Source organism: Lithobates pipiens, unplaced genomic scaffold (assembly GCF_037356315.1).
Source record: "Lithobates pipiens isolate NorthernLeopardFrog02 unplaced genomic scaffold, aLitPip1_a1.2 Scaffold_16, whole genome shotgun sequence".
NCBI classification, from domain to species: domain Eukaryota; kingdom Metazoa; phylum Chordata; class Amphibia; order Anura; family Ranidae; genus Lithobates; species Lithobates pipiens.
In genome coordinates, this window is record NW_027507748.1 from 246,218,118 (window position 1) to 246,240,245 (window position 22,128).

The 22,128-nt window shown below is 48.6% G+C and overlaps 1 protein-coding gene across 4 annotated transcripts in view; it reads right to left on the reverse strand.

The window, feature by feature from the left end:
* Positions 1–564: 564 nt before the first annotated feature.
* PLEKHA6 (pleckstrin homology domain containing A6) overlaps positions 565–22,128 on the reverse strand; it is a 1,584,742-nt gene continuing 1,563,178 nt past the window's right edge. For 3 of the 4 annotated variants that reach the window (XM_077481247.1, XM_077481250.1, XM_077481244.1), the window contains one exon: positions 565–5,593. The gene's annotated coding sequence lies outside the window, so the exon portion shown is untranslated. The remainder of the gene's footprint in view (positions 5,594–22,128) is intronic. The other variant, XR_013274469.1, reaches the window with a different exon arrangement.

Sequence of the window (22,128 nt, forward strand, 5' to 3'; positions counted from 1 at the left end):
TATTCTATTTAATATAGTCAGACTTAAAGCGGTTGTATACCCACTGACACTTTTTTTTTTAATACACCTTTAAGGCAAAAGGCATAAAAGGCATATGCACCGCATACTAGCTCATTATGAAATACTCACCTTAGAACGAGGCATCGGTAACTCACCTGGTCCACGCCGAGGGAGATGACATGTTGCCTCAGCGTTCCTTTCAAGGTATCGCGGCTCCAGCACTGTGAGTGGCTGGAGCCGCGATGTTGGCACTGCTGTGCATGTGCGCGGAAGACATCTTTCCTGCAAGGTCTGGCATCTGCTGGCACCTTCAGCCGAGAATCCCCTGTGTGCATGCTGCACGGGGAATATCTCCTAAACCATACAGGTTTAGGAAGTATTTTTTTTACCTACAGGTAAGGCTTACCTGTAGGTACAAGATTAAAAATAGACTATACAAACGCTTTAACTTAAATACATTTTCCCTGTGTGCTGTCACTTTTTTTTCTTTGCAATGAGTGAAAAATTAAGACCATACTACGTTTATGTACAGTATAAACACCATAGCTGTTTTAACTACTCATGAATATTTCAAATAGTTTTTTTATTAGTTTAACTATGCTTATTAATTACATATATCAGTTAAAAAAATAAAAACAATTGCTTAAGAGCAGTGCATGTAAATAAGGTAAATTCAAAAACACTAGAGGGTCTATTTATAAATGTTTTCCCCAAAATTCACATAAAACTTTCACCCAAATGTTACACATTTTCTATTAGGATTCAATTGAAAATGTGCATGGATCCTGGGTAAATTTAGTGTGACTCTTGGGTGAAAACATGCATAAAAACATCTCCAAATCAGTTTTAAGGACCCTTAGGCTTTGGGTAAGGCTCCACATTCCTTTTATTTTTATCGACAGTATACGCTGAACACTTCCCATAATTATAAACATATGATAAATATTAAGCAATATGTGTGTGTGTGTGTGCGTATATATATATATATATATATATATATATATATATATATATATATATATATATATATATATATATATACTGTATATATTTATTTATAGAGAGAGCAAGAGAAAGGGGAAAGAATTTTTTCATACAGAGCATACAGCAAAAGTGTACATGACTGCTGCACTGAAATAGTATTTGAAATGTTGCTAATTTATTGCTTGTGTAAGTAACCTAAAGTCCAATTGAACTTTCATTTCAAATAAAGTATATACAGTCCAGGAACATCAAAACAAAAGTCTTATGGCTGGTTTCTTTAGAAAGCAGCCACAGCCATGGGCGTCCACAGGTGCGGGGGGGGGGGGGGGGGCAAGTGCCCCACCCCTGGAATCAGAAAAGGGACACCACAGATTTTTTTGGCTGAGTCTGCTGAGTGCTTCTCTCTGATCGTCCATCCCTCCCCCACCCATGATCATCCGATGCGATGGCTAAACTCCAGCCTCCAGTCCTTGTGGAGAGTGCAGACTGTCAGATATAGATCCGGCCACTGCCACCCTCTCAAGTGGACTGGAGTGGTGTGGAAACGCTTACAGGGGACTGCAGGAGGAGGAAGCAAGGAGGACTTGTCGCTGCCTAGGCCTCATCATAGGAAATCCTGAAGTCAAGTAGCATACCTTTCAGCAGTGAAGAACCACAAGTAACAGCTGTTACATTAGGAGGAACACAATATACAATGGATAGTTGGAAGTGGAACAGCTATTGCTAGAAAGATCATATCATTTCTTTTGTTCTATATACAGCTATATATACCCACCTTCCTTCCTATATTCCTCCATCATCACTGACTGCAGATATACATCATCTGTCCTGTGTATATATAGCTGTACACATGACAGATTATGTATAGCAGCTGTCAGTGATGATGGAATAAGGTATCTATATACAGGAAGGAAAGTGGGTGCATATAGCTGTATACAGGACAGATGATGTATATCTGCAGTCAGTGATAATGGAGGAAGGTCTCTATATACAGGAAGGAAAGTGGATGTATATATAGCTGTATATACCCACTTTCCTTCCTTCCTGTATATAGAGACCTTCCTCCATCACCGAATGCAGATATACATCATCTGCCCTGTATACAGCTATATACACCCACCTCAGTGGCAGTTGGGGCTCAAAATGTTTGGGGGGGGCGCAAACAAACTGAAAAATACTGAACCCCCCCCATCATATGCAGCCACGTGTGCCCATCATATGCAGCCACGTGTGCCCATCATATGCAGCCACGTGTGCCCATCATATGCAGCCACTTTGCCCCATCATATGCAGCCACTTGTGCCCATCAAATGAAGCCACTTGTGGCCATAAAATGCAGCCCCTTGTGCCCCATCATGCCGCCACTTGTGCCCCATCACATGCAGCCACTTGTCCCCATCATATGCAGCCACTTGTGCCAATCAAATGCAGCCACTTGTGCCAATCAAATGCAGCCACTTGTGCCCATCATATGCAGCCATTTGTGCATGTCAAATACAACCACTTGTGCCCAGTATATGCAGTCAGGTGCGTCCACCGGCTGTCACTTCACTAACCCCCCCGTGGCTGGTACGGCGGCACTTACCGCTCGTGTAGCAGGGCTTTCCTCCTCCTCTTCTGTAGTGGCAGGAAGCGGCGGATGTGGCTCCTGTGTCCACTTGGCTCCTCGGACTTCCTCCGCCGTGTCTCCTCTTCCGCCAAAGCGTTAGGCATCCAATATGATTGCCTAATGCTTTGGCCATTGGGGAGACAGGTCTCATTGACCTTCCTGCTGATTGGCAGGGAGAAACATTAGTGTGAAAATAGTGAAAATTAATTAGCTATGCCACACAACAGGGTGGGATCGGGATGCATCCTGAAAGGGGCCCGGCACATGAATAGGGAGGGCGGCGGAGGTGAGGGGTGGCGGCGCCCATGCGCCACCACTGACCCACCTTCCTTCCCGTATATACTAATACCATCCACCCCTCTATATACACATACTGTATACCCTATATACTGTACAGGGCGCATTTGATGGGCACAGTGAGGCTGCATATGATGGGCACATGCCTGCTCTTTATATGATAATGACTAAGCCCCCCCCCCCCTTCATGACATTGTCAAAGAGGGGTGGAGCATAGGTGACCTTAAAAATATGCCCCCCATCCTGAAAAAGGTTTTGCTGATACCCATGGCCACAGCCTGAGAAGAAAAGCCTGTCCACTTCCAGTATGCTGTAGAGACAAACCCTTGCTCTCTGTGTGGCAGCTGTGATCTCTTTGCAGAAGTATGATGCAAAAGTTTCACCTCAGATCTTAATTCTTGCTTCTTCCTGCCTCCTCCTCCTCTTCTTAGTGTGCAACCATAGGAAGAGAGCTTGATGCCACGATCCCAAGCCTCGCTGTCTGCATCTATTGACACAGACAGTGCGGCTCGGCCCCACCCCGTTCCTTTGTCCCTTTGTCACAGAATTTGATTGACAGCAGCAGGAGACAATGGCTTCTGCTGCTAGCAAGTTGTCCTGTGCAGAGAGAGAGTAAAGGGGCTGCTGCTCTTGAGCACAGAGCTGGATAAAGAATGGGCTCCAATAAGAATAACATGGGGCTGGAGGATGGAGCTGAACACAAGTTTTTTTTTTTTACTTTAATTAAGGCAGGGGTGCCAAACTTTTTGAAGAGCGTGGCCATTTAAGTGACTTAGTAACCGGTCATGGGCCACAATAAGCAAAGTGGGTGGATGGCAGGTCCGTGTCCACTCTACATATACAGAACAGACACGAGCACAGCCCACTCTACTCTATGAAGCTACTCTTCCTTTAACTTAATACCTTTAATAACATTCTTCTGTTTAGGTATTGCTGGCTGCTGCTGTTCCAGGAAGAGTGCATTTGGTATCACTCCACCTGTCACAGGAGCCAGCGCTATACAGAAATGATAGAAATACGGCTCTGCAGCCGCTTGCTTCCTCTGCCGCCAGCTTCATTCACAACACTGATGCTTTGGGATGGTGGGGCGGGAACCCATGTTCTAAACTTAACCCGCCATCCCAGAGCGAAAGGTCACGGGTCACATCAGAGGACTCCACAGGTCGCATGTGGCCCCGGGGCCGCTGGTTGGACACCCCTGCATTAAGGGAAAAAAACCTTCTACCTTTGCAACCACTTTTATTTAGTAAGGGTCCTTTCACACGGACGATCCATTCAGGTTCCGCCTGTCAGTTTTTCAGGCGGACCTGAACGGATGCTCCATATAGCTCTATGGAGCGTCGGATTTCAGCGGTGACATGTCCGCTGACATCCGAGACGCTCCGATCCGAAAAAGTGCGACGGAGGAAAAAGCTATTTTTCCATCCGTCATTGGACACTGCGGTCCGTCGTCACCCAATCTCCCATAGGGGAGAGCGGCGCTGTGACAGGTCCGTCCCTGCGCAGTGTGCAGAGACGGACCTTTCCTCTGCCTGTGCAAGCGGATATCCACCGGGCGGATCAGCACTGATCCGCCCCGTGTGAAAGGACCCTTAAGCTCATGCTCCTTGCTGACTAGAGAGCTCTAGCTCTGACTGAGCAAGGGATGAAATGGACTTCTGCAGAGAGACGGCTGCTCCCTCACAAAAGCAAGGGTTCTTCTCTGCAGCTGGCTGGTAGGGAACAAAGGTTTCTTCTCAGGCTGTAAACCAGTTATAAGACCTGGCACACCTTGGAGGGAATTAACAAATCTTCCTGTGCCATTATAATAAAGCAGGCGCGATTGGTAAAAAATGGTAGACCAGTTTTAGGGTTTCCATGCCTAATATAAAATACTATTCAATATAGTTTTAGATGGATTTTATAATATATTAATATGCAATATAAAAAAGTGTTGCAAGTCCCTGACAGATTGGCCCTGCTATACAGGATGTGGCCTGTCTACTGGTAACCTACAAGACAGCTCACATGCCTCTCTCTGCCTGTGCAGTAAACACACTACGGTACATCGACAGAGCCTTCATATAGGTGGGGAAAACTCCTTTCTCTGCCTATATGCCCAGCTGTTGATGCATTCAGAGTTAACAGTGTACCCCCTCCAGAAGGGGCTTGGGCCCACTTTGTTAATTAGTGCAGAATTTTCTCAATTTTCTCATTTTAGAAGAGTGGTGCAGGCTATGTGCCACTCTTTAGTAATTTCCTCTTTTCTGTTTTAATAAATCTGGAATGTATGTAGCCAATTTAAACTAAAGGTTTTGCTGGGCTTTATGCTTCAAGTTGTAATTCTGTAAAATGTTTTACAACTGTCATACAGAACTGAAGAATATGCTGACTTTTTTAAAAACTATAAAGGGGTTGTAGAAGTAAGCAATAGCTCAGTTGTTAATAATTAGGATACAATACAAGTACTTTTCACTTTGTTGAATCAAACGCAGTATAGATTGTGCTTGTATTAAGAAGCTATGTACCAAATGTTAAACAGTTTGGAGCAAACACTGGGTCCTTTTAGTCCACTGATGTTGCAGTACTTCAATTCCAGAATTTTCTGTTAATTTCAGGTGTGGTTTGGATCTGTGCTGGAAAGTAAAACCTCATGCCAGCGGCTGACACAACAGAAGGATCTGCTTTATCACAATTAATGTCTGTGCAGTCTTGCAGCTGTTCCTGTATAAATAGAAGAGAAAAAGTAAGGAGCAAATAAAACTAGGAAAGCAAGTAAATGGGGACTGAAAATGTATGGTTTGTAGAAAAAAAAAAAATTGTGGAGCAATTTAAGTTACACAGGATGGCTGGAAATAATTGGTATATGTTTTTTAAGTTTATAATTTTAATCAACAAAATAGACAGGTTTAAGCTGACCTGGCGTCTAGATGTCTCCATAGATTCCCCCCTCCAAACTAAACACTATAGAGATGGATGAATCTCCTCCTGTTGACAGCAGGAGCCCACAGCTACCAGAACAGTGCCTGCAGCAGATTGGCAGTAATCACTATACAGTCATCTTCTTTTTTTTTCACACAGCATTTTAAACTTCTCAATGAAAGTTTGATGAGTCGGGTGGTGCCAGTAGGGCTACCTACATCTCACATTTTGGTTGATTCATAGAAACCACGTGAAATTAAAGCTGTATATAAACCGGAAAATTGTATACTTACCTTTCCGTAATTTTCCTTTCCTGTCATATCTTCATGGCAGCATACACTCTGGGTTGGCCCCCACAACCGGATGGGACCACATAGCTATAATGACGATACGGCCCCTTCCCCCGGTATTCTCTGTATATATGAATCACCTTTCGCGGGTGAGTCATTGTATGCTGCTATGAAGATGCGACAGGAAAGGAAAATTACGGAAAGATAAGTATACAATTTTCCGGACGCATCATGGCAGCATACACTCTGGGGAGTAACTCGCAGACTGGGTGGGATATGCAAAGGTAAAGGTTTATTAGCAAGGAATAGAAGAGTTGGCTTGGATAATGGACTTTTCGAAAGCTACAGTTGATAGCCGTGCTGATTCCACCTTGTAGTGAGATATAAAGGTGTTCCTGGAGGACCAGGTGGCTGCCCTGCAGATGGTTTCCGCTGAGACCCTACAATACGCTGCCCAGGAGGTGGCCACTGCCCTGGTGGAATGTGCCCTCAAGTCCTCAGGGATTTGCAGAGCACTCAACAAGTAGGCCTTCTTAATGGTCTTCACCAACCATGAGGCAATGGTTCGGGGTGATGCTGCTTGACCTCTCCTAAGGAATGAAGGAATGATGAAGAGGTTCTCTGATTTTCTAATAGATTCGGATGCTAAAAGGTACTTTAGGATGTTGCCCTTGACATCCAGAGGGTGAGGGTCGCCCTGGTCTATGATGAGAGCTGGCAGGTTGATTTCCTGGTTAAAGTGGAACGAGGATGCCACCTAAGGGATAAAGCAACCCGAGGGTCTTAGAACTATCCTGTCCAGATGGATGACAAAGTATGGCTCTTTAGTCAGTAAGGTTTGCATCTCTGAAACTCTTTTCGCTGATGTTATAGCAACCAGAAATGCAACTTTTAGCGTCAGGTCCCAGAGGGAAATGTTTTCCATCGGAAAGAAAGGCTCTTTAGATAGGGCCTCTAAGACGACCGATAGGTCCCGTGTCGGAAAGGAGGGTTTTCTACGAGGTCTTAGTTTAAGGCAGGCCCTCTGAAACTGCATGACAAGAGGGTCATGAGCCCATTTAACTCCTGTCAGGGTGGATAGAGCTGACACCTGTACCTTCAGAGTACTGGAACTTAACCCTTTTTCCGAGCCTGACTGCAAGAACTCTAGGATTTGTGATGCTGATAGAGAGGATAGATCCCAGCCTTGGTCCTGTGCAAAGGCATCAAACTTTTCCCAGACCCTTCTGTAGGTGCAGTTGGTGGTAGGTTTTCTGGCTTGGAGTAGTGTATCTACTATCTTCTGGGAGCATCCCTGACCTAGATACCTAGCCCTCTCAGTCTCCAGGCCATCAAGTGCAGTTTCTCTGGATCTGGATGGAGTAGCTGGCCCTGGGAGAGCAAGTCGGCTGACAGCGGGAGAGGAAGTGTGTCTGCCGTGTTCAGCTGTAGGAGGGTGGTGAACCATGGCCTCCTGGGCCAGAAGGGAATCACAGCTACCACCAATGCTGTCGATCTCTTGAGCCTCAGGAGGAATCTTGCTTTGAGGGGAGTCAGAGGGAAGATATATCCAAGATGGAAGTTCCAGGGGTGCTGGAGGCAATCTGTCCTCTGAGGGAAAGGGGATCCTTGACAGGAATCTCTGGCACTTCGAATTCGCTGGTGTTGCAGCAAGATCTTTGTCCGGAGTGCCCCAGGTCTTAGAGATGAGGGCGAAGGCTTGTGGGCTCAGGGACCACTGGTTGTTGGAGACTAATTTTCTGCTGAGCGTGTCAGCTAAGATGTTGTCGGTACCCGGAATGTAAGCTGCCCTCAGGTCTGACAGGTTCAACTGTGCCCATTCCATCACAGGGAGAACTTCCTGCATCATTGAGGAGCTCCTGGCCCCCCCTTGCTTGTTTATGTAGGGGACAGCTACCCTGTTGTCCATTTTTAAGAGAACTTGCTTCCCCCTTAAGTGAATGCTGAAGGGCCAGAAGGGCTTGGAAGGCCGCCCTCATCTCCAGCACATTCGAGGCCGAGTCCTGTACTTTGAATGGCCAACAGCCCTGCGCCGCATGAGACTGGTAGTGTGCGCCCCATCCCTCTAGACTGGCATCTGAGGTTACTATCTCCTGAGGAGGGGTGACTACATATTTGCAGGTGCTCAAGTTGCAGGGACGAGTCCACCAATGTAATGACTGCTTGACTCTCTCTGAGATCCAGATCATTTGGGTCATAGACGATTCGTCCCACTGATGTAGGAAAGAGGTCTGTAGAGGTCAAAAATGTAGTGGGCAAAAATGGTCCCTGGGGGGGCGTCCCCTGAATGACCATCTGTGCCCGACACGGACGGTGGCTAACGTCCAGGGATCTCTTATTATTTCTGCCCAGAACAGTGTGACCTTTGAGAGTCTGGCCCCCACACCTGTTGGTTGGGCGGGCGCACCTTCAAAAGGACATCTGGTCAGTGGATGCCGGGGTCCTAGGCTTTTGGAACTTAAGGAAGGACCTTTGAGGGTTCTTCCAATTCCTCCTATATTCCATACCAGGCCTGTAGGACTTAGCATCCCTGTACCTATCCGGGAGGTTACGTTTAAAGGGAGGAGGCCTCTGAAGCTTCGGCTTTCTATCTGAAGGAATAAGCCCTGATTTCCCGCCAGTTACCTTCGATATGGCTGAGTCCAATTTTGCGCCAAAAAGGTTCTTGCCATCATACGGGATGCGGCACCAATTGGACTTGGAAGCAGGGTCTGCCGCCCAGGGTTTTAGCCAGAGAGCTCGTCTGGCCATCACAGAAGACAACATGGCCCTGGATGCAGACTTAATTGCATCTACAGAAGCCTCTGGCACAAAATCCCCTGCAGGGCTTAGCTCCTGCAGGGCTCTAATTATCTGGTCTTGGTCTGCGCCCCCGGACACAAGCTTTTCTGTGTGCACCGACCAGCTGGCAATAGCCTTACCTACAGCTGCGAGCACCATGGCAGGCCTGCACGCGTCTCCTGCCGCTAGGTAAGCTCTCTTTAGATCTGTATCAATCTTCCTATCTAGGACGTCCCTGAAAGTCACGGCGTCCTTGATAGGGAGCGTCACGTGCCTGGCTAGATACATGAGGGATGCATCTACAACCGGCGGAGAAACCAGAGATTTAACTTTAGGCTCATTAAGGGAGTATAATTTGGCAAGCCGGTTGTTTAGACTTGCTTTCCTCTCGGGTTTCTGACACTCCTCCTTGATCAGTTCCTTCAGCTCTTCAATGAATGGGAAGGCTTCAGGTTCCCTCTTAAGATTTGGGAAATATTTTTTCCGCTTTTGTTGGGCCTCCTGGGGTTCCTCCCAGTTAATGGCCTCCTTCACTGATCTAACGAAGGGCTCTATTAGAGAGAAATCAAAGCCAGCTGATGTCTCCAGTTCTTCCTCATCTGAGAGGGAATCTTGCTCTCTAGATGTACTTGGGGGAGCTGGTGAGGCACCTCGTAGTGACAATTATGTGTCGGGAGCGATACGTGGGGTAGAGGCCTACGCAAGCTTTCTGGGTTCTTGCCCTTTCTCCCTGGTGGCTTCATTGAAGCATCCGCGACAGGCTAGTCTGTCTGGAAGAGCTATGGCCCCACATATCCAGCAGGCATTTCCGAATGGACGGGAGTGGCATGCTGGCGAATGATGCCTATGAGCAGGGGACCTTCTGCGGTGGGAGTGGCTGCGTCTTGAACGTGACTTGGAGCGACTTCTCCTGCAACTCCTTCTGCCTGAGTGGCTCCGCCTATGGCCAGAGCGGCTTCTCCTGTGGGAGGATTCCCTGCGTCACGATCCAGAAGATCTTGAGGACTTGATGGGGCTAACCATTTAGGTAGCATTAATGGTGTCCTGCTCTCTTTTTCGATCTTCTCTACTTACCAAGCTCCTCCCCTCTTACCTATTAGGCTGGCGGTGATCTGCTGGGGCAGTGGTCTCCATAGATAGGGAATAGAGGAAGCCTAAGGGAGATAGGTAACACAAGGGGAAGAGGGATAAAGAAATAGGCAGAGGAAAAAGACAGAGAAAAAGAAAGAGAGGGAGAAAAAGGAGAAATCTTACCAAAAGCAGGATGGTGACACTGGGGCAGAAGCTGAGACTGGGTTGCAGCAGAAGAATAGTATCAATCTGACACAGGAGTGCATTGGCAAGGAAAAAAAGAGTTCTGTTCCTTTTTAAAATTGGCGCCGGGGTCACGTCCTCCTCGCGCATGCGCAGAAGCTTGGAAACTGGAAGAAGGCCATAGAATGCCCAAACCTGCGCACTGAGAATGTGCGGAAGCAGCAGGATGCCCGGGAGGTGGCGGCTAATGCTGTGAGACTACAGAGCCCAGGAATAACTGAGAGAAAAAAATAATAAACAAAGAGGAGCTTAAGGCAGCTGAGAGGAGGGAGGATTACACCAAGGGAGACCAGAGCTGGAGACCACTGCAGGTAACTAAGCCTATTTAAGGCTTATAGGTATAGGTTAAGGTTACTGTATGCCTTCAGCCTATTTAAGGCTTACTTCCAGCGGCTTGTAGTAGCAATGCTCCTGCCTGTTTATGACACATAAGGCTGCAGAGAAAAAGTATTAATACCCCTGAGATCACCAGAGTGGGGTTCCTTCCATTTAGCTTCCTTTAGAGGCTGTATTGGCAAGGACTTCCACCCAGGAGAGGCTAGAACCTGTCTGGGGCGAAGCGGTAAGAAGGTGATGATCCATGCGGTCCCAACAGGTGAGGAAAAGTACGAGAATATGTGGTCCTACCAGGTTGTGGGGGTGGAGTCACAACCCAGAGTGTATGCTGCCACGATGCCTGTCTGTCAGGTCACCTAGAGGCGAGGTGACAGATGCACACCGTAGGGATCAGGAGTGCACAGCAAGGTTGTGGACCCTACGGCTGACTGCTGCGGACGGGAGACAGGTCCCACCGGGGTTAGAGCGTAAGATTCCCTGGGGCGCGGAGTCTAAGAGCCAGCAGGTGTTCACCAGAGCCTCGAGTGGTGAGGATGGACTTGGCTGCAACTGGCTCCAGGTCGCGGCCCCCAGGGTCCCCCAGCTCACACCCACAGTAGGCAACAGGAGGATAGGGATGGTGAGGGACAAAGCCAAGGTCGGGCCACAAGCAGACAGGAATAGTCAGGGACACGCCAAAAGGTCAGGATCACAGGCAAACAGGGATAGTCAAAGACACACCAAAGTCGGTAACGGAATAACAGAAGAGCACACGGCAGGTAACAGGAAGCTAACACACAAAGGAATACACAATGGTTGATCAACAGCGTTGGCCTGCAGTGCACAGGTTAATATAGAGTTCTCTGATAGGAGCTAGGGTGGAGTCATGCCAGAGGATGGATTACAAAAGCAGCCAGGTGAGGGTCGGCTGGTCTTTAGAGATGAACACATGGAAACAGGTAAGCAGACCAACTCTATTGTATAACCATGACACAGTCATGATGGCTCTCTCCAATCAAGGCTCATTGCTCATAGTCCCACCCCACACTATGAAAGGTTCCTTCACAGAACAGCCATTTACAGTGTAATATTGGAGTGGAGCTAGATATAACAGGGCTCTTTTCATTGCTACTAGCGAGTTAGTATGCTATAGTGTGCTATTGTGATTCTATTGTGAGTGTAAAGTATCAGTGTAGTGTGAATTAAGTGACAGTGCAGCGTGGGTGTAGTGCAACTTTTAATTTTTACTGTAGTGTCAGGGCATGTTTCCTGCAGTATATTGAAGTGCATTAGTGCACTTTTACTGCAGTATATTGAAGTGCATTAGTGCACCTTTTCTGCAATATATTAAAGTGCATTAGTGCACTTTTATTGCAGTATATTGAAGTGCATCAGGGTACTTTTACTGCAGTATAATGAACTGTGTCAGTGCACTTTTACTGCAGTATATTGAAGTGCGTTGGTGCACTTTTACTGAAGTATATTGCAGTGCAGGAGTGTCCAAACTTTTTTCAAGGGGGGCCATATTTGATGAAGTGAAAATGCGTGAGGGCCGACTATTTTGCCTCACGTTCTTAGAACCATTAACCACTCTCTTTGTGGCTGTGTGTGAGTAAAGAGATAAGTTTGGTGTGTAATTTGGATATACCGTATTTATTGGCATATAACACGCACCTTCACTTTAAGAGGGAAATTTCAGAAAAAAAATAATAATTTTAAATAAAGAACTGTGAAGTAAAAATAGGATTTTTGTACTCACCGTAAAATCCTTTTCTCTGTAATTCACCGACCGACACAGCTCCTCTCTGTAACTAAATGGGTTTGTTAGCCTGCCACTAGGAGAACTAGGCAAAATTGTAACACAATACACAGAATTGTCAGTACCGCCCAGGGGGTAGACCCCATGCTAACAACCCTCCACGCTGCCCCAGCGGCCTCAGTACGTCAACAAGCAGTATAACGTAGAGAAAAGGAGGGGTGGGTGCTGTGTCGGTCGGTGAATTACAGAGAAAAGGATTTTACGGTGAGTATAAAAATCCTATTTTCTCTTATATTCACCGACCGACACAGCTCCTCTCTGTAACTAAATGGGACGTCCCTAAGCAGTGCCAAACGAGGGGTGGGAAAAAACAGCATTAAAACTTCATCCACCATGGCAAGTGGGAACTAGTGAAACTAAACCCACAAAAAAAAAACAGCAGTGTACGGAAAAAACACACCGCCAGATAACCGGGTATTCTCAACAGGAGAGATCCCCAACCCGCAACCTTTTTGCGGAAGTAATGCAACAGTGCATTAACAAACAATACTGCGTTTTTAATGAAAAACCAGAAAAAAATCTCAATTGCAACTACACGGCCGCCTGCAACACTTTGTGGCCAAAACAGGCATCAGCCGATGCACTGGCGTCTACCTTGTAGAACTTGGTAAATGTATGGACAGACGACCAGGTCGCTACCTTACACACCTGAGCGACCGACGCTTGGTGTCGGAAGGCCCAAGATGTTCCGATTGCCCTCAAAAAGTGGGCCGTGACCGGAAAGGGGGACACCTGCTCCTTCAAGGCGTAGGCTTGTACTACAATCTGTCTGATCCACCTGGAAATGGTGGCAGATGAAACCGCCATACCCTTCTTTGGACCAGCCACCGAAACAAACAGCGAGTCTGACTTTCGAAAGGGAGCCATTGCAGACAAATACACTTTCAGAGCCCTAACCACGTAGAGAGGGTGAAGGGCCACCTCTTTGGGGTGCTTCGGCTTAGGACACAACAATGGTAATACAATGTCCTCATTGATATGAAAAGCCGACTCCACCTTCGGTAGAAAGGACGGCTGCGGACGCAACACCACCTTATCCCTATGGATGACCAGATAAGGCGACTTGCAGGACAAGGCTGCCAATTCCGAAACCCTCCTGGCTGATGTTATGGCCACTAGAAAGACCACTTCCTGTGAAAGGGTCAATCTCCCTGATATTCTCAAACGGCCGCTTCTGAAGCACCGACAACATCAGGTTCAAATCCCACCGAGGTAAAGGTGGACGCACCGGAGGGACTACATGTCGTACCCCCTGAACAAAGGTACTCACTAATGAGTGAGACGCCAGGGGTCGCTGAAAAAAGACAGCCAGAGATGAAATTTGCCCCTTAATGGTGCTCAAAGCCAACTTCTGGTCTACACCTTGCTGAAGAAACAGCAGGATCCTTGATATAGAAAAGGAGCGCGGATGCCACCCTTTCTCCTCACACATGGAGATATAGGTCTTCCAGGTATGATGGTATGATGGTATATCTTCCATGAAGATTTTCGCGCCCTTAACATAGTTGGAATCACCGAGTCAGACAGACCCCGGTTCCTCAGTACCTGGCTCTCAATAGCCATGGCGTTAAAGCCATTGATGGTAAAGCAGGGTGAAAGATTGGACCTTGAGACAGGAGGTCCTCCCGCAGCGGTACTCGCCAGGGAGCGTCTGCCACCAGACGCACCAGGTCTGCGTACCAGGGCCGCTGAGGCCAATCTGGGGCCACCAGGATCACTGGAATCCCCTCGGCTTCCACTATGTGCAGCAGGCGTGGTAACAGTTTTAGCGGAGGAAAAGCGTAGATCAACTGGTACTGATCCCACAAATCTCGGCACCTTCCGATTGAGACAGGAGGCCAATAGATCCACATCTGGTGTGCCCCATTTCAGGCACAGCAGCCTGAATATCTCCGGATGCAATGCCCATTCTCCTGGGTCCAGCATCTGACGACTCAGATAGTCCGCCTGCCAATTTTCCACCCCTGGGATGTAAATGGCCGACAGGGCCGGAACGTGTCGCTCTGCCCACCGAAGTATGTGAGCGATCTTCCGAGCAGTGGCTGAGTTTCTTGTTCCCCCTTGGTGATTTATGTACGCCACAGCCGTGGAGTTTCATAGTTTCTTCTTTTTTTTTTTTTTTTTCAAATATAATTTTTATTAATTTCACATATACGGGGTAAAGCCCCAAAACAGGAAAAGACAACAGAAACAATGAAGGTCGCAGCCTCCCAAACATGCCTTACAGTGACAGATATTGCAGCGAATAACCTTTCGGTTTAATGTAAACAGTAAGTCGACCTCATAAACAGCACTTTCACGGTCAGATCTGGCAGAGAGGCCAGTACCACTCCAAGCCCAGCTATTACCCCGAGGTCTTGGCCTGCAATCTTAGGTTAAGCTCATTGTGAGCAGGCTAGGGGCCATAATTAAAATAAAAAGTAAGAAGTAAGAGTACAGATAAGAAAAGAGAAAGAGGGCAGAAAAAGAAAAAAGGGGGGGGGGGTGATGGGGGAAGGGGAGGGGAATAGGGTAGGAAGGGAGGGAGGAGAGGGGGGGGAGGGGAGGAAAGAGGTGGGGAAGGGGAGGAGGAATGGGAAAGGGAGTAGGGGGGGGAGGAGGTGGTTCGACGTTCCCCGTATGGACTTCTGCGAACTGACATGCTGTCAACTAGTGTCTGAAAAGGGCCTTGCCCTCCTCCGAGTAAACAAACTCATTCCAAAGAGACCAGGTCTTTCGATAGATTTCCTGCCGATCCTGGGCAGTCATTATCAAATCCTCCATTTTGTTGATATCTTCCACCTTCCGCAGCCACATTGCCGCGGTCGGGGGAGTTTGTTGCTTCCAAAGCAGAGGGATACAAGACTTGGCTGCATTTGTGAGGTGGCGCAGTATCGATCGAGTATATTTCTTAGGGGGCAGGGTCGACACATGTAATAGGAAGAACGCTGGGTCATTCGGGATTTGCCACTCCGTGAATTTTTGGGATATGTTTCGGACTGCCGTCCAGAAGTCCGTGAGCTTGGGGCAGGACCAAAAGATATGTAGGATCGTATCTCTATCTTCGCAACAACGCCAACAATGTTCAGGCGTGTCTGGGAAGATAAGGTGGAGACGACTAGGTGTTAGATACCACCTCGTGAGGATTTTATAATTCGTCTCTTGTATTTTTGTGCATAGTGAGGACTTCAGGGCGAACCGCAAAATATTATCAATTTGGGTGTGCGTGAAGGTGTGACCTAGATCTACTTCCCATTTTGGGAGACTTGAGATACAGTGTGGTTGTGATGGTGTGTTTAGTAATAAGTACATTTTAGAAAGGAGTCGGGGGATTGGTTCCGTGTCAGAAAAGTATTCTTCAAATGCAGTCAGCGGTCTGGTATAGTCTGAGGGGTTCAGGATGGAGAAAGTGAAGAAAGTGATGTAAACGTGCGGCGTTCCAGAAATCCAGACGATAGGGACCCATAGGGTCCAAAAGATCTAGAATAGAAACCCAGTCCTCATGTGTTACAAACTGAGAGGCCACAGTAAGGTTGGAGTCTCGTAATGGTCGGAACTGCGTAGTCGGTAGACCCGGCGGAAACCTAGGGTTACCAAGGACCGTTGTCAATGGCGACACCGTGGTCGTCAGGGAGTGTTGTAGTGCCGCCTTCTCACCCTGGCAGAGAGTGTTGCCTATAAGAGGGTGGGCTTTCGTTTCCTTCGGCAATGCATCCCTGCACCAGAGAGCAGTCTTTAGTGGGACAGAGCACTGGTGTTGCTCAATTTGGGCCCATAATTTAGTGGTCAGATTGCGACTCCAATCAATCATCCTACTCAAATGGGAAGCGCGATAGTACTGTTTGATATCTGGCAGCGCCACACCCCCGTACTGTTTCGGAAGGGAGAGTTGGGACCGTGGTATCCGGGGCTGCTGTTGTGCCCAAACAAAGTGGGTAAACAGTGCCTGTACCTGCTTAAAATATGCAGGGGGGATTTTAATCGGTAGGGTCTGAAATAGATATAAAAATTTGGGTAGGATGCACATTTTTAGTAAATTACACCTACCGAACCAGGAATGAGTCCCTTTGTGCCATGAGTCCAAAAGCAGCCTCACCTTTGTTAACAAAGGGGGAAATTGTATGCACACAGGTCAGATAAGTCAGGTGGGATGCTAGTTCCTAGGTAGGTCAGAGCGGTCGTCGTCCACTTGAAATGGAAGTTAGACTGTAGAGTGGGAAGTAAGCGTGGTGGTATCAATATCCCCATGGCTTCTGATTTGGCAAAGTTTATCTTCAGGTTAGATAACTTCCCGTATGTCTCAAACTCTTTGAGCAGATTAGGTAGTGAGATTCCTGGGTTGGTCAATGTGAAAAGCATATCGTCGGCATAAGCTGAGAGTTTGTGTTGCGAGCTCCCCACAACCACTCCTTGTATGTCAGGGTTCAGTCTGATCGTGGCCAAAAAGGGTTCTAGAGACAATGCAAACAGGAGAGGGGATAGTGGGCATCCCTGTCGCGTCCCGTTGGTTATCGGGAAGGAATTCGACAGGGTCCCATTAATTTTAACTTGGGCCGTCGGATTGGAGTACACTCCAGCTATTCGAGCAATCACCTGTTCTCCCAGTCCCACATGTCGGAGCACTGCAAACATAAACGACCAGTTCACACGGTCAAAGGCCTTCTCGGCATCAGTGTTTAACAGGACACACGGGGTTCCTGCCTTTCTCACCACATGAATCAGGTTGAGCACCTTCGTGGTACTATCTCGGGCCTCTCGGGAGGGAATGAATCCTACCTGATCTAGATGGATTAGCTGCTGAAGATGGCCTGCTAACCTGGTAGCCAAGATCTTAGTGTAAATTTTGAGGTCTATATTCAGGAGAGAAATCAGCCGGTAGCTACCGCAGGATGCTGGGTCCTTCCCCTCTTTATGTATCACTGAGATATGGGCACTCAGAGAGTCTTTAGTGAACTCCCCGCCCGTCCCTATGGTATTAAACAATTTAAGCATGGGCTGTCCTAATAGGTCCAATAATCTTTTATAGTATTGCAGGGTATAGCCGTCCGGCCCCAGAGCCTTCCCTGGCTTCATCGTCCCTACGGCTCTGTGGATTTCCACCAAAGTTATGGGGGATTCCAACTCCTCTCTAACGTCTGGGGAGATGGAAGGCAATTTGGACGTCTCAATGTAAGTGGTCAAGGCCGTCTGAGGTGGGGGGTGCGTCTGGAGGTTGTACAGATCTGAATAGAAATTCCTGAATTCACGTGTAATGTGCATGGGTATGTGAACTTTTCGACCTCCCGGCGCCACAATATGGGGGATATATGTCAAAAGCCTACGCTCCCGGACTAGTCTTGCCAGTAGTTTCCCACATTTATCGCCCGCCTCATAAGTCATCTTGCGACAAGATTGTATGGCAGCTTTAGCTCTATAATGAAGGATGTCTGTAATTTGTTTCCTAGTAGTTTGTAAGTCGGATTCAGAGGACTGTGTGGGGGCGTGTTTGTGTCTGGCCTCTATTACGTGTAGTTTCTCTAATAGCTGGTCCAGCTGTTTGGTGCGTTCTTGTTTAATCCGCGCTCCGTGCTTAATGAGGACACCTCTCACTACTGCTTTGTGGGCTTCCCACAGAACTCCCGGTGCACAGCCCGGGAGATCATTTTCTTGGAAATAGCAACGCAATGTCTCGGTGACATCATCCAGAACTTCCGGAGTTTGTAGTAGACTTTCATTTAGGCGCCAAAATCTATGCGTCGAAGAGGTTACGTCAGAGAGTCTATAAGTGAGGAATATCGGCGCATGGTCTGACCATGTCCTGTCTCCAATGGATGAACATTCTACCGCATGTAATTGGGAGTGGGGGATCAGAAAGTAGTCAATTCGTGTATAGATCTTGTGCATGGGGGAGTAAAACGTGTAGTCCGGTTCTCCAGAATGCTGGAGCCTCCAGACATCAATAAGTTGTGAGTCGTGCAGTGTCTTCGCAATGCGCTTAAGCTGGGCGACCGGCATGGAGGTCTTACTAGTCGAAGTGTCCACAGATGGAATCAACGGGGTATTAAAATCTCCCCCGAGCAGTAGTTGCCCAGCTTTAAATTCCTGTAGTTTTTCCATAGTTCTCTCCAGAAAAGTGGCTTGAAGTTCGTTAGGGGCGTATATAGCCGCCAAGGTTACTTGTATGGTGCCAAGAAGTCCCTTAAGAAAAACATAACGGCCAGAAGGATCCAACAAGGATCCCTGGCACTGCCACGGGAGTTTGCCAGAGAGAAGTATGGAGACCCCCTTGGATTTAGCTAGTGGGTTGGCCGAATGATATGTCCACGGATAGTGTCTATTGCGTAGGTATGGCAGTGCATTAGGTTTGAAATGTGTCTCCTGTATAAAAGCGATATCAGCATGGAATCTTTTTAGGTCAGCTAGGAGGATGCGTCGTTTTTCTGGCGTGTTAAGGCCTTTCGCATTAAGCGACAGTATGTTAACATGTGATAGTGCCATAATCAAACAGGGAGAACCACACAAACAAAAAGGGGGGGGGGGGAGGGGACGGAAAGGGTCGGTGAGGAGGGAGGGAGGGCTCAGGAGGAACCAGGGCAAGGTGAGGGTGAGGAGGGGAAAGGGCCTAGAAGGGGGGTGTAGAGTGAAAAGAGCGAGAAGAGAGAGAAAGAGAGGGGGAAAAAAGAAAAAACAGAAAAGAGTGCAAGAGCAGAGAGAGAGGAGGGGGGAAAAAGAGAGGAGGGTGGAAAAAGAAACAAAAAATCGTTACACGGGACTGGGCCTACTGCCCTTGTCTCCTTGTAGAGCAATTAAGAGCATATAATGCCCTGGGGGGCTAAATCATACCCCCCAGCGAAATATGCCAGCCTATTGGGGGGGGGGGTGAATCGGACAGGGATCTGGGTAGCCAGCTCCACATACCCGTCCCACACCTCTACATGTCACAGGTGGTCAGTGCACACCTCCGATGAAATATGGAACATAACAGAAAAAGTAAAGATATCAAGTAAACCATATATAGAGAACATAAAGAAACAGTAATGTGCAGTAACTCAGACTATACGCCTTTCAGTCCATACAGTATCTAAGTCAGGCAACGAGAGCCCGTCCCGCACATATATTTCAAACATTACAACAGATTCCCACATCTCCCTCCCTCCGCCCCTGAAAGATCACCTCTTCCTGCGTAAAGCAGGGGCCGCCCGCCATGATAAATGGTCAGATGTGTCACACTAAAAATAGAAAATAAAATAAAATAAAATAAAAGGCCCCCAACAACCCACCCCCCTTAAAACATTTCAGCCAATTCCAGGAACATCCCAGTATACCCAAAGGCTGGCACATGTCCAATCCAAGGGACAATGAGTACCGATAGAGCAGGGTGACTCCTCTTGGACTGGCTTCTACAACATCCTGGCTGGGGCACCGCTCCTAGAGTGTGTATCTGCGGGGCCTGGTCTCTCCCGGCAGAAGTAGTGCCAGACCTGGTCAGTGAGACAGCGGGGGATCAGTCTGCCCGCGATGGGTTGCTGCCACAGAAGTGCAGTCCAAGCGGGCAGCCCGCCCGGGTACAGTCAGTATTGCTCGAAGATCCCCAGGAAGAGAGGACAGTGGCAGACCAGGCGGTGGCAGACTGGGGTAGCATAACTCGTCACATAAACCATGGGGATAGGTCCGGAGGTACCGTATAGCCGACTGGACTAGAGCAGCCGCCTGTCGCCCCGCAGAGCGTCTCGGCAGAATGGGAGGAACCGCCACACAAAGCATTGTCCCCGAGTCAGCTACTCCATAAAAAGGCTCCAGTAATATTCCCGTGGTTAAGAGGGGAGGCCGAGGTAACAGTGTATAAGGTAACAGGGAAGAGTGCCGGCAGCGTAGGCCTTAGCTTCAACCAGAGTCGGTGTTACGACACTGGCGATGATGGCGGTGGTGGCGGCGGCGGGGGGGGGGGGGGAAGGGGAACAAAAAGTCAAAAGTTACCTTATAGCTCCCGGGAGTCCTCCCTCGAGGGCGCTCTGGGTCTGCAGCGGCTCCTTTGCTGTCTAGGTGGCGGATCTCCACGGAGTCCACATCTCGGATCCAATCCCTGTGGGCGGGGTAGAGGTGCCAGCCAGTTCGGGACTGCGATAGGCTCCACTTCCAAGAAGATGAATAGATCAGGCACGGAATCCGGGGTACGGAGTGTGAAGAACTGCTGGTCTCTCCTGAACGTGACAGATAGTGGGTAGCCCCACCGGTATGTAGCTCCTCTACAGCGTGCAAGTTCCAGCAGGGGCTTCAATAGAGCACGCCGCTGAAGGGTGGCATGGGAGATGTCCGGAAGGATCCTCACTTCTGCTTCATCAAATTCCAGGGCAGGAGCTTCCCAGGACTTCCGCAGGACTTCTTCCTTGTGACTATAATGATGTAGCCGACAGACTATGTCGCGTGGTCTGGCAGGATCCGCAGATTTGGGGCCCAGAGCCCGGTGCACCCTGTCGAATTCCAGGCGAGTCGGCAACTCCACACCCGCAATACTGCGGAGGATCGCCGTGACAGTATCTGCTAGATCCTCCGGACCCGTCGCTTCTGACAGCCCCCGCAGCCACAGATTGTTTCTGCGGCTGCGGTCTTTCATCTCCTCCAGCCTTAGTTGTTGTGATAGCAGCGCATCCATGTGGGCTTCTTGTGAGTTCTCCATTGCCGCTATTCGTTGCTCTAGGGCCGTCAGGGAATGCTCGCCGCTGGAAACTCTAGTCGCAAGGTCCTTTACCTCTTCCCTGACGAGAGCCATCTCCTTACGGTGGGCCGCTTCCACCCTGTCTATGAGGGTGGTGATATCGGTTTTCGTGGGGAGCGCTTGTAGGAGTAAGCGGAGCTCCGTGTCTACCTGAAGTGTCTGCTTTGGGGTCCCCGGAGTGTCTGGGGCATTGCTGTGGGTCGCCAGGGGTGTTCCGAGGTACAGAGCTGCCAGGGAAGCCTGAGAAGCCTCCGAGTCGAGGTCTGGTGATGAGCAGGCAGCGCGGTCAGCTTCCTTGTGGTCTCGCGCCATCGCCATTTTGGTTCCCGGTGAGCGGTGTTGGGAAAGTTGAAAAAGTCGCTCAATATCCCCCGGATGGGGCGAAGGAGTCGGTGGTCGGATGGGTTTACTCTTCCTCTGTGTGGCACGCTTTCTTGAGGTGTGCATAGTGCGGCTAAACAGAGTAAATCAACAGATAAGGTGAGAGACGGCCGGGAGCTCAAGCAATGCACGTCTCTATCTCTCCATGTCCAGGCCACGCCCCCCGAGTTTCATAGTTTCATAGTTGCTAAGGTTGAATAAAGACACCAGTCCATCCAGTTCAACCTGAGTGAGTGTCTACAATTGTCCCTATCCCTGTACATTGCACACTCGCATCAGTCCCTACCCTCAAGGAGCCCACAATCCAAGGTCCCCATTCACATACTAGGGCCAATTTTAGGCAGAAGGAGGGCGTTGTCCAACTGTATCCTGATCAGACGCCCTTGAAGACACCCCGACCATGCGTGGAGGCACAGCCTGATCGCTCTCAATTCGAGCAGATTGATCGGCAACTTGGATTCTTCCGTCGACCAGAGGCCCTGCGCCAACTGAATCCCCATCACTCCACCCCAGCCGGACAGACTGGTGTCTGTAGTGATCACCATCCATTTCAGAGGAAGGAACGATTTTCTGGAGTGAATCACCGGGGACCTCAACCACCAGATCAGAGAGTCCCTGACTGGCTGGCTTACCTGGATCTGCCGATCCGGGGACAACGGAGATTTGTCCCATATTGACAAAATCTACTTCTGCGGGACTCTGGTGTGGAACTGGGCATAAGGTACTGCCTCGAAGGAGGCTACCATGAGCCCCAGTATTGTAA